The sequence below is a fragment of the Ambystoma mexicanum genome, chromosome 9, assembly GCF_040938575.1.
Source record: "Ambystoma mexicanum isolate Mex_15411 chromosome 9, UKY_AmexF1_1, whole genome shotgun sequence".
Lineage (NCBI taxonomy): Eukaryota > Metazoa > Chordata > Amphibia > Caudata > Ambystomatidae > Ambystoma > Ambystoma mexicanum.
The window spans coordinates 840,752,515-840,767,443 of NC_090931.1; positions in this window are offsets into that span (position 1 = coordinate 840,752,515).

Genomic DNA, 14,929 nt, shown 5'->3' on the forward strand with positions numbered 1-14,929 from the left:
GTTCGGAAACAACAAGCCCAGCCAAGGTCTCGGAGTGCACCCCGGTCTTGGTCTTGTTTTTGAGGGAAGCCGACAGAGAGGCCACAAAGCGAGCTCCGGTACCCCACGATTCAGTAGAACTGGGTCTACAAACAGCCCCCACAGGAGGGGCCTCGGAGCGTACTCCGGTGTTCACAGGCCCCTTACGGAGACCCTTGGAGAAAACTCTGGTAGAATTATTAGGACCAACGGGCACCTCAGGGCGAACCCCGGTGACAGAGCGATCAATGCCCCTGCCGGACCGAGAGGAACCCCGAAAGGTATCCCCCGGCCGGGGTGCTCTGAAAAGTAAAGAACTTACCAGGCGTTTTTTCTTCTCGTCGATGAATGCCTGAAAATGCGAAGGAGCAGTTCGTCGGAACACCTCCTCCCACCGCTCCAACCGACGTTGAAGTGCCCGGACCGAAAGGGAGTCACAGTAAAAACAGGAGTCCCAACGGTGTTCCGGACCCAAACACTCTAAACAAAGAGGATGCGGATCCGCCCTCGCGTAGCGACGGTGACACGATGAACAATCTGGAAAGTCTAACTTGAAAGACATAGACAGACTAATAAACGAACGCTAGCGAGAGCCAGAGAGGAAAAAGGGAAGAAATCTTCTGAGCATGCAAGTGCGTCCGGCCCCGATCGAGCGGAGAAAAGGACTGATGGGCGATGCGTGGGGCGGAGCCAAGGTGGGCGGGGTTACGGCCGCGTGCTGGCCCCGCGCAAGAAAGAGAGGAAGGACACATTTCTGGAAAAATTTGGATGCTTTTTACAAAGTGCTCCGGTCCCGTCCCGCAGGACGGAGAGAAGTCCCATAAGTATGGAGGAATGGGGACGGGACGTAGGAGTATAATATTTCTACCGCCTGTTCGGGTGGGACAAATATTATTGCAGCCACTCTCTAATACCCAGGCCTGCAGTAATAACACAGCTGCTGCTTGTAGAAGGCCTTTGAAAAGGGTTTCTGCGAGCAGCAACAGGCCTGGTGTGTGCCCCCCGGCGGTGAAAACAGTGGTGCAGGGTCAGACTGGAGCCTACAATTGTCTCGGGCACCAACGAAAAAGTGCCAAACCATTGCAAATGGGAATTCATTCCTTGTGTGACGCTGTTTGAATAGTAGGGGGAGGTTTCTGATAAAATGTGATGCAAATCGTACATTTTAAAGAATATTTGTTCAGCAACACTGGTCAAAACTATTAGCCACAATTTAGTCCAGTAACTCCAGTAGTCCAGTAACTCATAAAACTGGCCCATATTGGCAAAAAAGGTGGCCCACTTTGACCCAAAAAACTGGCCCACACAAGCATTTTAGGTTTTTGGTTAAGCCATGAGCCTATTGCCCTAAAGGCCAGTCTGAGCCTGCAGTGGGGCATGGAGGTAAACTGCCGAATTTATCATGAGGCAGGAATTCCAGAGCCAGCGGGAAGCTTTAAACTGGCCATAACTTTAATGTGAGCACTGCAAAGCGCATATTAAAAGCCCGAGAACGAAAATTGAAACTTTTTTTGCTGTGCTTTGCGGACTGGAAACATGGGGGCAGTTGCTGGGCCTCCTCCCCTCAGAGGCTCAAAACCTCTTTTGTTTGTAAGGGTAGAAAGGGTCTGATGCAGTCCCTGAATGCAGGGCTGGGCGTTAGCAAGTGGCTGAGTGGGAGGAATATTATTTCCAGCTACTTTCTAACACCCAAGCCTGCAGTAATAACGCAGCCTGCTGCTTGCAGAAGGCCTTTCAAAAGGGCATAATATCGAAAGGGACGACCCCTTCAGGAAGATGAGCCTGCGTAGGGGCGTTGTTGAGGTTGTCGTATAGCGGCACTGAGTGATTTTGCTGCCGCTTTGGAGGTCTGCAGCTTCTCCAAACTTTCATCCGCCTTGCTGCCAAACAACCTCGAGACGTCAAATGGCATATTGAGAAGCCTTGACTGCACATCCGGTGCACAACCTGACTTCCTCAGCCACGTAAATCTGCGTAATACCGTACTAGACACTATCGACCTACTGATACTTTCAGCCGTGTCGAAACCTGATTGAAGGCATTCCCCCGAAGCCTCCTTTCCATCCCTTACTATGGATAGGAACCCTTCACGTTCCTCACCTTCAAGTATGTGTTCAGCTGCCGCTGTCATACAGTCCCACAGGGTAGGATAGGCGCGGTGCCTCACTATCTGCGCTCCCAAAAAGTATTAGTACTCCTCGTTTACATAATGGTAAATAAATGTATCCACAAGGTTCCCTTTGAAAGTAAAGGTAGCTGACAATAGTAATGTACTGATAGTTACATCATTTTTAATCAATACAAAAATGCCACGCCAACACGTGTTTCAGCCCTCTCTGGGCCGTCCTCAGGGCGTAAACAAATATATTACTGGTATATAATACATGTGGTAGTCTGTGATCAATCTTTCTCAGTCGCGACCGGCGAGCCGGCAAGTGGCTCAGACACGCACGCATTTAAGTGGCTAATTGATCACAAGAATATCGAATGCAAACACACGAGATACCTTGACAAAACTCATTTCTTCGCGCACTCAAGAGAAAACTCATGACCTGAGGATTTAAACGCATGATTGGAAGACTTGAAGCAAACATTTGGCTAACGCTTTTTACACGACAGACTGTATTGATTAAAAATGATGTAACTATCAGTACATTACTGTTGTCAGCTACCTTTACTTTGAAAGGGAACCTTGTGGATACATTTATTTACCCTTATGTAAACGAGGAGTACTAATACTGTTTGGGAGCGCAGATAGTGAGGCACCCCGCCTATCCTACTCTAGTTTTTGGAAGGGGTACCGAGGAACCCCCCTTCCACGCCCCATTACTGCAGCAAACCCTGTGAACAACACTAACCCTAACCACACTAATAGTTAGAGGCTGTGCACAACTTCCCACTTGTGGCTAAAACTCTCAGACTTTTCCTCAGTCCCACAGGGTGTATGTAAATCTTGCAAGGGTGCAAGTTGCATTTGTAGATTTTAAAGCCATGCTCCCTGACGTAAGAATCTTTCGGGACCATGCATCAATCTTCTTATCATCCCTATCTGGGGGAATTGTAGGATATGCAGCATTTCTAGTAGAAGTAGCTGCCTGAACGACAAGACTTTCAGGTGATGGGTGTTTACTGAAATATTCAAGACCTCAAGAACAGGGCCTATATTTTGAAACATTTTTATTTTTATTTTTATTGTTTAATCAAAAATAAGATGTTTACAATACTGGTTGATCATTCACATGTTTGCACATTTACACCATCTACTTATGTTGTGCGTTTTTGTCCTAGGTAAGTCTGTTACTGTTTTTTGTATATCGTTTGTTATTTAGCCGCATCTCCTTGGTTGAGTCACACATCAGCGTTAAGTAACTTGCTGTCGATGTATTCCAAAATTTTGGCTGTGGCGATTTGCCAGGCTCTTCGGTTGCCGCCAATGAGCCTGCACCACCCACCATGTGTCTTCTTCTTGTAGGATGTCGAGTCCTACCATGGCGGACATGTATCGTTGTCTGATTTCCTTAGTTGCTGGACAAACAATCAAGATATGTTGTATTGTTTCATTTGGCAGCGGTACAGTGTCATGGCAAAACCGGCATTGGGGCGATTGACTGAGACCTCTGATGTATAGTATTTCATTTGTTTTGAGTAGATTCAGACGGGCCCGCAAGATTAAGTTGCAGGCTTATTTGTTTGGGAATTGCTTTATTAGTTGTTGTGGCTCGTTTCGTTTTGATGTGTTACTTGGCAGGTGTGAGGTGAGCTGTAGTTTTGCTGCAGTGTCAATTGTCTTTGCCCTGTCCGCGTATTTGATTTTCCGCAGAACTATGCATTGATTGGAGATGAATTCTTCTTCATCAGATGCGATTGTGTGGAGCAAGGCTTGATTTTCTCTTTGCCACTTGGTCAGCATTTCAGATTTTTGCCCGTCCATCTCAAGTTTAATCATTCAGAATATTTCGTTACTATTTTCCATTCTGCATTTTCTGAACAGCATGATGGTATTGTAGCTCACCGTACATTCTAGGGACTGAAGACTTAATTCACGTCTGATTGCCACACCTGATGGTGAATTGGGAAGTTTAAGCACCTGTCGCCAGAACGAAGCTTCGAGTTTGGCCCATAGTTGTTTAGGAAGGAACAAGTTACTTACCTGTAACTGTTATTCTCCAGCATGGGTCTGGCATGGATTCACATGCTCCTGAATATTCCCCGTCATCAGGCTGGGAATCCTCGGTAAAGTAAAAATCAGTATCATTTTCGTTTCTGATCTGTCTTTCTTAGTAGTAACCAATCACTGGTCTCTGGTTCATACTGCCCCCAGCCAATGACTGCCCTCTCTCTAAGCCCCTCCCCTGGCAGCCATCCTCAGATTTGGTAGCACGTAAAGTGGCAGTATGACCAAGTGAAGAACCGCAGAGGGGAAGGAGGGAGGGTTCGCATGTGAATCCATGCCAGACCCATGCTGGAGAACAACAGTTACAGGTAAGTAACTTGTTCCTTCCCCAGCATGGGGTCTGGCATGGATTCACATGCTCATGAATATAAGAATACATAGCAGTACACACATGCACAACCAACGGGAGGTGGCAAAAGGCTCAACATTAAGCATTACACAAACTCAACATTAAGCAACTCTTACCTCCTCACCAGGCCCACCTTCAGGCGAACAGGTTGCGCTGCACTGCTTGGCTGACTCTGGACTCCTCCCTGGAAACCCGGTCGACACAGTAGAATCTCGTGAAGCTGTGCGTCGACCTCCACGTAGCAGCCCTGCAGATGTCCAGCAGGGGCACACCAGACAAGAATGCCGTAGTAGCAGCGATCGCTCTGGTCGAATGGGCTCTCGGACGGCCGGGCAACGGTCGGTTGGCCAACCGATGACAGTGCATGATGCAGCCGGAGAGCCATCTGGAAATGGAAGCCTTCGAGAGAGCCTTCCCTTGGTTCACAGGTCCAAAGTTCACAAACAGCTGTGATGTCTTCCGAAAACTCTTAGTTCGGTCCACGTAGAACTTAAGCGCTCTAGCGACATCCAGCGAGTGCAAAGTCCTCTCGGCCGGCGACGAAGGCGACGGAAAGAAAACTGGCAACACCAAGGGATCATTAAGATGGAAGTCTGACGGCACCTTGGGCATGAAAGAGGGCTGCGTCCTCAGCACCACCCTCGTATCGTGAAAAATCAAGTATGGAGGCTTGCAGGATAGGGCCTGAATCTCTCCCACGCGTCGTGCGGAGGTGATGGCCACAAGGAACGCTGTCTTCCACGACAGGAACTTCAACGGAGCCGAATGCAAAGGCTCGAATGGCGGCCCCATGAGCCTGGTCAGCACCACGTTGAGCTCCCATGCCGGGGCTGGAGCCTTCACCGGCGGGAACGATCGGAACAGTCCTTCATAAATTCCTTCACCAGTCGATGAGACCACAAGGACGGCCGTCCTGCAGTTCTGGTGTATCGGGAGATCGCTGCCAGATGTATCTTGATGGAAGCGTGAGCTAGTCCAGCTTTGGCCAGCGACAGTAGGTATGGTAGCACTTGAGGTGCCGTAATCCGTAGAGGGTTGGTTGATCTGTGCACGGCACCAGACAGAGAACCTCTTCCACTTATGTCCATAGCATTTGAGAGTTGAGGACGCCCTGGCCTTTGCAAGAACCTCTCTGGAGTCAGCCGGGATATCGTACCCTCCAAACTCCAGGCCTGCAAGTTCAGCGACTCCGGGTCGTGATGAAGAATGGTGCCTCCCTCTCTGGAGAGAAGATCTGCGTCCGTCGACAGCTTGACTGGTGGGGACGCTGGGAGGTCCAGAATGTCCGGGAACCAGATCTGTCTCGGCCACGCCGGTACGACGAAGATCATCCTGCACTGGGACCTCTTGAGCTGGCTGATGAGTCGAAGCAGCAGCGGCAACGGAGGAAACTCATACAGGAACAGGCCGTCCCAGGGGAACGAGAAAGCATCGCCCATGCTCCTCGGCTGGGGAAACCTGCTGCCGAACCTCTGGCACTTGGGGTTTGTCGCCGTCGCGAACAGGTCGATCTGGGGTTTGCCCCATCGTTGCAAGAGCCGATCCACTTGATCCTGGCGTAGTTCCCACTCGTGGCACGAGCGCTGCTCCCTGCTGAGTGAGTCGGAAATGGTGTTTTTTATTCCTGCCAGATGGAAGGGAAGCAGAAACATCCCCTGGGCGACGGCCCAGTGCCACAGATCCTGGGCCTCCTTGGATAGGACTGGGGATCTGGTGCCTCCCTGCTTCCGGATGTAGAGCATCGTGGTGGTGTTGTCGGTGAAGATCCTCACAACCTTGCCCTTGAGGGACGGGAGGAATGACTTGAGCGCCCAGAACACGGCGCAGAGCTCCAAGATGTTGATGTGGAGAGACCTCTCCTCCGGGAGCCAAAGGCCTCTTGCATGGAGATCTCTGGTGTGCGCACCCCATCCCTCCAGGGAGGCGTCCGTCGTCACTGTCTCCTGATGTGCCTGGGTCTGGAAGTCCGTGCTCGCTGTGAGGTGTGCGCGGGTGCCCCACCACTGAATCGCCCGACGGAAAACCTTGTTGAGCGGGATCTTGTCTTTGAAGCTGCCCGCCGCTTGCATCCAGCGGGCGTCGAGGAACTCCAGTAGAGGACGCATCCGTTGCCTGCACAGGCGCACTAGATAGATGCATGAGGACATCATTCCGAGGAGGGACTTGATGGATCTCACCCTGGCCACGTCCGTGGCTAGCAGACGCTGCACCTTGCCTAAAATGGCATTCCTCCTTTCCTCCGACGGAGACGCCAATCGTTCCACTGTATCGAACTTCGCTCCCAGAAACAGTGCCACCTGCGACGGAACCAAATGGGATTTCGGGTAGTTGATGGAGTAACCCAGCTCCGTGAGTAAGCGGACGGTCTTCGTCGTGTGCTCGATGGCGAGTTCTCTTGTCCTTGCACGGATTAGCCAGTCGTCCAGGTAGGGTTAGATGTGGATCCCCTGCAGGCGCAGCCGCACCGCCACTGGTACTAGGCACTTGGTGAACACCCTGGGTGCCAACTTCAATCCGAATGGTAGACCTCTGAATTGGTAGTAGCGTCCTTGGACTACGAATCTCAGGAACTTTCGGTGTCCTTTGAGGATGGGGATGTGGAAGTAAGCATCCTCCAAGTCCAACGACGATAGGAAGTCGCCCTCCTCCAGCTGTCCCAGCACGTGCTGGAGAGTGACCAACTTCTGTGCCTTGATGTATTTGTTCAACCGACGTAGGTCCAGGATGGGGCGCCAACCGCCTGTCTTCTTTCTGATGAGGAAGTATCTTGAGCATACTCCAGAGTCCCGGAGCCTCTTGGGGACGAGCTCGATGGCCCCTTTCTTGAGAATTTCCTTTAGCTCCAACAGCAGTTGCAGGACGTGATTTTCCTTCCTGGCCATGGGAGGAATGCGGGGACACTTCTTTAGGAATTCGAGAGTGTGTCCCTGGGCCAGGGCATCCAGCACCCAACGGTCTGTGGAGATGGACTCCCACACGCTGATGAACTTCGCCAGCCGGCCTCCCACCGGGGTGCTTTGGTGTGGGCCCGACGCTACGGCCGGTTCAATCTCGCTTGGAGGCGGCCTTGCCGCCTTGGCGACGACGCCGAGATCCTCCTTGCTTGTCGCGACCTCTGTAAGCCTCCTGGGACGAGGAGCGGGCCGCAAGGCGGTACGTAGAGGAGCCACCGCCTGATCCCTTGGAGGCCCCCTGTCTGCCTCCGGCGCTCCGAAAGGGCTTTCGTTGCTGAAGGACTCCCAGGGGTTGGGCCGTCTCAGTGTCGGCCTTGATGGCCTGCAGCGACTCATCCACCGTTTTCCCAAACAGGTTGTTGCCGTCGAACGGCATGTCCAAAACCCTGGTCTGCACGTCCTGACGGAGGTCTGTTGCCTTGAGCCAGCCACGTCGTCAAAGGCAAACATCGTTGCCTAACTGGCGAAACCCGGTGTTGGCAATGTCCGTTGCCACCGTTATGGCATGGTCCGACGCCACCTCACCTTCCTGCAGAATCTCCAGGGCCTCCGCCCTCTTGTCGTCTGGTAGGAAGTCCAGTAGGGGAGCTATCTTGTACCATAGCTCCATGTCGTAACGGGCCACAATCGCTAAGGCGTTGGCCGCCTTAATTGTCGTCGCCGCCGACGAGATGACCCGTCGCCCCATGGCGTCTAATTTCTTTGGGGGGGAAGTAGAGGTTGAGGCTGTCGCCCCCGCCGCCTTCTTCTTGGCCGCTGCTGAGACGACCAAATCCGGCGTAGGTTGAGCCCTGAGGCACAAGCGGGCGGTGTTGGGGACCCAGTACTTCTTCTCGTACCTGTCCCTCTTGGCAGACGTCGTGGATGAGTTGTTCAGGATTGCAAATCCCTCGTTCCAGATATCATCGAGTAACAGTACCGCAAGGAACGTCTTTCTCTTGGCCTCTCGCCGTTGATAGAGGAAACCCTCCTTCTTCTGTTCCTTGGGGCAGTGCTGGAAGAGCTCGGATGCCCTGGCGATCATGGCGTGAAAGGAGCCTGAAGGGCGGGGGCGATGAACTCTCCTCCGCTTGTTTGGAGGGCTTCCCGACGGGCCCGGTTCAGGATCGTCCGCCGGGGTTCGTGCTAATCTCGTCCTTATCTCCGTGCATAAGGTTTGGATTGCCATCAAAATGGCCGCCGAATTGTCCTGAGGCTCGGCCAATGGCTGCGACGGGAGGGATGGCTGCTCCTCCACCGGGGCCTCGTAGGCGCCACCGTCGCTTTCTTCGACCATCTCTTCGGGATCCCTCCCGTGGGATCGTACCTTCTCGAACCTCTCGTTGAGGTTCTTCACAGTTTCCACCAGCTCCTCCTCAGAGGCTGAATCCGTGTCCGTAATGGCCACCGCCCCTCCCTTCTTTTTCCACCGGGGTCTTCATAGGGGTCTTGTCGATGGGCTGGAAAGAGGATTCCCTCTGTGGTGGCAGGGAAACTCTGGGCCCTGAGATCGCCTCCACTGGTGCAGCCTCCCCAGGCTTCGCCAGGGCCGCCGTGACTCCCTCGATAGAGGCCTTAGCCGGGTGAATCAAGGCCTTCGCCACTTTGGGCACGCTTGAGGCCTTCACCTTGGGGGGAGGGTCACCACCTCGCTCCCCCTCGGCCGAATCCTTCGAGATCGACTGGGGCCTCTCCAGAAGCTTACCCGGGTCCTCGGATTTCCTCTTCCTCGAACCAGAGCGTTAGCTTGTGGTTGATGGTGCCAGGGAAGGCACACCTTGCCTGGCAGCCGAAGAGCCCAACCGTTCAGCGCTCCCGGTGCCCGCGGACTCGCGGTGCTTAGCCTTCTGTTGGGCCCCCGTCACCGGGGCACCCTCACAGGACTTAGAAGACCGCTCTGACCTTTTCTTCTTCTCACCTGCTGGGCCCTTCTCCAGCCAGCTGGCGAGGCGGGAACGACGATTCCTCATGGTCCGTTCCGATAAGTTCATGCAGAACGCATAGTCCTTCTCCACGTGCGGTTGTCCTCATGAGGGCAGTAGAGACATTTCGAATGCTCGTCCTACTTGAAAACATTCTGTAACCAGCATCCAGGGCAGTTCCTGAACAGCTTGGATCCGGGCGTCGAGCTTCCATTGTCCAGGCCATGTCCATGGAAGGCCTCAGATCTTCTGGAATCCTCCAAGAAGCGTAACTCGACGAAAACTTCACCCTTGAGGCACGTAGAAAATTCCGAAAAGGGTCCCCCGTTGATCGGAAGTAGAACGGTGGAGCTTGAGGCTCGATTTAACCAAAAAATGATAAAATCTCTTTGAAAAAAGCTCGAAAACGCAGTAAAAGCTCAAGAGCTATAGCACGAGGACTCCCAACACTTGAACGTGCGGTAAAAATCTGAGGATGGCTGCCAGGGGAGGGGTTTAGGGAGAGGGCAGTCATTGGCTGGGGGCAGTATGACCCAGAGACCAGTGAGTGGTTACTACTAAGAAAGACAGATCAGAAACAAAACTGATACTGATTTTTTCTTTACCGAGGATTCCCAGCCTGACGACGGGGAATATTCATGAGCATGTGAATCCATGCCAGACCCCATGCTGGAGAATGGTGGGCATTGGTTCGTTGCCGTATGTAACAGCGGGCACGACTTTCATTTTATAGAAGTTTATAGTTGGCATCAGGGAGAATTTCCCGAATTTACTGTCTATGGCCTTGGCTTGGGCTGCTAGTTTATTGATCTTTGCATGCAGTGTGACTTGCATGGTTGTTTCATGCCTCGAGCTGTCCAAGTGGACTCCTAGGTATATAAACGATTTGACGATCTCAATTTTTGTTTGACCCAGACCGCAGTTGAAATCTGTATTTTTCCTTTCTTGCTTTTGAAGGATCATGATTTTGGTTTTGTCTTTGTTGATTTCAAGGTGGTTGTTATTTGCATACTGTAAGAGGCCATTTAGTTGGCGCTGCAGCCCTATTTGCATCTGGTCAAATAACGTGAGGTCGTCCGCGTAGAGCAGGCGTTCTATTGTGGTGTTTCCGATCTTTGGAGGAAAAGCTCTTGTTGTCTCTTCAATTGTTTGAATATCTCCAATGTACGCGGGAAAGACGTGTGCTTGGAATTTCAGCTGACAATTCGCCTTCACGACTCAAGCGCACTCTCAACGTGGTGTTACAATGAAGGGCTTGTATTGGAGCTAGGATGTCTTCCAGGCAGTTCCAGGTTTTTAATTTGTCCCACAAGCGAGATCTTACGACACAGTCGAAAGCTTGTGTGAAATCTATAAACACTGCGAACTGGCGTTGATTCGTTTGGAGGGCTTTACCTTTTAAGATGCTGGAGACCAGGATGTTACAGGGGGTCCCTGCGTTTTTTTTAAGCCTGCTTGCAGATCATCGTTGCATTGCGCAGTGATAGCCCATGATTGACATTTTTCAGAAGAAGTGTGCCGTATACCTTGCCCATGACGTCTAATAGGGCTATTGGATGAAAGTTTGATGGATCCGAAAGGTCGCCTTTCTTGTAAATTGGTATGATCATTGCCTTTGTCCACGTTGTTGGTATGGATCTTGTGTCCGCGCAGCGCTGAAAGATGGCGCTCAAGAAGTCTGCCCACTCATTTGGATGAGACTTCAGTTCAAAGTTTGTGAGGCCATCTGGGCCTGGTGCTCTTGAGTTTTTTATTATGTCTAAGATGTCATCTCTATTTTCTAGGTCGACCCAATTCTCAACACCTTGACGTTGGTCATTAGTAGTGTCCGCTGTAAACACTTTAAACACAGTTTCAAAGTGTTTTTCCCATGTTAGTTGGTTGATGTTATTCAGGATTTGATTGTCCAGGGTTTTGTCTATGGCTCTCAGTAGTGACCAGAATTCTCTGCTGTTGTTTGTTACTAGCGCTTTTGTGATTTGTTCAGCGTCTAACTGGTACAGTTTATGCCTATGGGATCTCACTCAGGTTTTGTAAGCTGATTTCAGGCCTTTGATGTTTGCCTGTATGTCTGGCGTTGAGAGTTGGTTTTTTGCTGAACGCAAAGCTTTTCTGTAAATGCGTCTTCTGTCGACAAGGTCTTTGCTGTAAGAGTGATTTGTGTTTGATCTTATTTGGTTTAGATTTGTTTTCACTTGTATGTGTAGTCTTAGCAAAGGTTGATATTCGATTGCATTGTTTGTTTCTAGTTGTGCTTTTGCTTTGTATTTTGACGTTAAGTCATTGATGGCCGCGGCACTTAGTTTTAACCTGGTGCCTTGGGCATTCGGCTCAAAAAGAAGATCTGATTGGATGCGTTTCTTACTTGGCAGTTGCCAAGATGTCTCTAGCAAGTTATGATCGCTTGCTGATGTACTCCGTACATTGAACAAGTTTGTAATGTGTAGAAGCGACTGGGAGAAAAAGATATAGTCGATCGTTGATGCAGAATTTCCTCGCTTCCAGGTTGGCTTACTGTTAGTTTGTGGAAACGCGTCGCTCAAATTGTGAAGTCCACGTGAGGTGGTGAAGTTGAGCCATACTTTGCATTGTTGTTCTGCAGCAAAATTTGAATTAGTTGCTGAATTCTTCTGCTGCGGCTTGCAAACTGCATTTAAATCACTGCATAAGATTATGTTGATCGTTGGATCTTCTATCATTGCTGGGTCGATCGTTTGTCCACACAAGGCAATGAATTTATTTGCCGTTATTGCTGCCGGATTCCAGTAAGTGTTTATTATTACGGCTTTGTTAAGTGGGACTTTGTGATTGCTTTCCCTTTTCCAGACCAGTAGGACTGCCAGGATTGATTGGTTTGCAGTTATTGGGCCTCATTACGACCCTGGCGGTAAGCGAAAAACGATGCCGGTAAATGATTACCGGCATCGTTTTCCACTAGGTCTGATCTTGACCCGTGACCGTTAACTACGATGCCATTATCGGCATCGTAGTTAACGCTCCCACTAGCTGCACCAAGGTCGCGCGCACGCGACCTGCCACGCCGTAAATACCGGCATGGCGCAAAGCTAAGCGGATCACGACCCAAGCGGACATGCACCTAACGCCATCACAAAGCCCGTTACGTACCTTACCGCCATGGTGCTAATTACGCCATCGCGAACCAACCGTAAATGGCCATGTAAAGTGAACCCAGCTGCCACAGGTGCACAGAATCAGCACAGGTGGAGGCAATACAGACTCAGGAAGTACAAAAAGAGCACACCCCACCCCTTCCCACACCCAGTCACACTCCACAATGATACCAATAGGACTAGCAATGTTGGGGCTGGAGGACAGCACAGAGGAGACGCAGGAGGAGAAGGAGGGCAAGGCAGGGCCAGCAAGCCCCACCAGCACAGCCAGTGCCACCACGCAGGCCACCACGCAGGCAGCCGCCAATCCCACGCATCAGAGCCAGTCCATTCAACCTCACTGCTGAGCAGTTCCACACCCTGTACCGTTTGGACCGGGACACCATCACCGCCATCGTAGACATGACACACAACGACCTCGTCAGCATGATAGAAACACCAACCGCCATCCCACCCCTACTGAAGGTAGTGTCTGTACTCCACTTCCTGGCCACAGGCACCTACCAGCACACAGTGGGGAACTTGCATGGCATTTCACAACCATTATTTTCACGTACACTGATCCAAGTGCTCGATGCCCTCCTCAAGCACACAGACGACCACATCTCATTACCACGGACTGCCCAGGAGATTGCAAACACCAAAGTGGGTTTCCATGCACTAGCCGGGTTGCATTGGTGCCATCGACTGCACCCATGTGGAATTGGTGGTTCCACATGCCATGGAGGTACCGTACCACAATCGTAAACTATTTCACTCAATCACCGTGCAAATGGTCTGTGACTCCAACAGGATCATCACACATTGTTGTGCCGATTCCTCGGAGCAACCCATGATTCAATGGTCCTGAGGAACTCCACAATACCACGCTACATGGAGCGACATGCAGGCCCAAGATCCTGGCTACTCGGTGGCTACTCGGTGAGTCTAATGTCATGACCATGGAAATGTGAAGTGGGTAGGTGAACGATGTACCAATGCATACTCCACCTGGCTGAAAGGGGGGTGGGGAATGATGCATACTCCACCTGGCTATGAGTAGCAGAGACAACGGAGCCAGATCATACCCTAAAGCAAAACAAACGGCATGAACGAACACAGTGGATGGGCACTCACAAGGCACTTGACCCCCCTGCATACATTGGTTGATGGCATGCAAAACAGCCATGAGAGCCATGAGCATATACCGGTCGCATAGTGTGAATCAATTAGTGCATTTAGAAGTGGTCCAAAGTAACAGTTGGATGCAAGCCATGGTGGCACATCATGTTTCGAATTAGACGTCATGACTGACACATACATTCTCGCCCACATACAGGTGATGCAGGCTATCCCCTGAAGAGGTGGCTCCTTACACCAGTCCGGAACCCACAAAACCAGCACGAGGAGGACTTCAACCGTGCACATACAGGTACCCGTGTGGTCATTAAGCAGGCATTCGGCCTATTGAAGGCACGGTTTCGCTGCCTCAGCAGGTCTGGTGGGGCACTCCTGTACCGCCATGAGAAGGTGGCAAAGATCGTCATGGCATGTGTCATGCTACACAATATGTGCGTCAGACGAAATGTGCCCCTGCCCCCTGACGCAGAACTGCAACCACCTGACGATGAGGATGAGGAGAGTGGGGATGGGGCCGCACCTCATGGAGGAGGTGATGCACAGGAGGGGCGTGAAATGCCTCAAGATATCATCAACCAATGCTTCTAGCACACACGGCTGGTGTGTATGACATGGAGACGGCACTTGGGGCACTGTGTGTGTCGGGGACATGCACACTGTGGACTGTACACCAATAAAGCACACATACACAATGAACAATGTCCACACATTCGATTTGTGCAAAAGGAAAATGTGTATTTTAAATGTGAATTGTTGTGACACACCCACTCCCCCCTCCCACCTCCCCCTGAACACCCCAACACACCCACTCCCCCCTCCCCCCTGAACACCACAACACACCCACTCCCCCCTCCCCCCTCCCCTCTGAACACCCCAACACACCCACTCCCCCTTCCCCTCTCCCCCCTGGACTCCCCAAAACACACCCTGTGACTAAGTGGCTAATGTTGCATGACAACGGTGGGCAGCCGCTATTGCAAGCCCCCTCTCCCGGCCCCCGGGGCACCCCTGCCTGTGCTGCGCAGGTTCCTCCCCGATCGGCGGATGGGGCTGCTTTGGGTGGAACTGGCAGCGGAGGAGGTCCCTGCCTGCTCATGTGCACACATGTCCCGAATGGAGTTGGCTAGCTCTGAGAGCACGCGCCGCACGGCGGCAAGTTCCGCACACATGTCCTTTGAGGAGGACTGCATTTCAGCCCTCAGGGTCTCTGTGCTCCGCTCCATTTCAGCCCTCAGGGTCTCAGTGCTCCGCTCCATTTCAGCCCTCAGGGTCTCTGTACATTG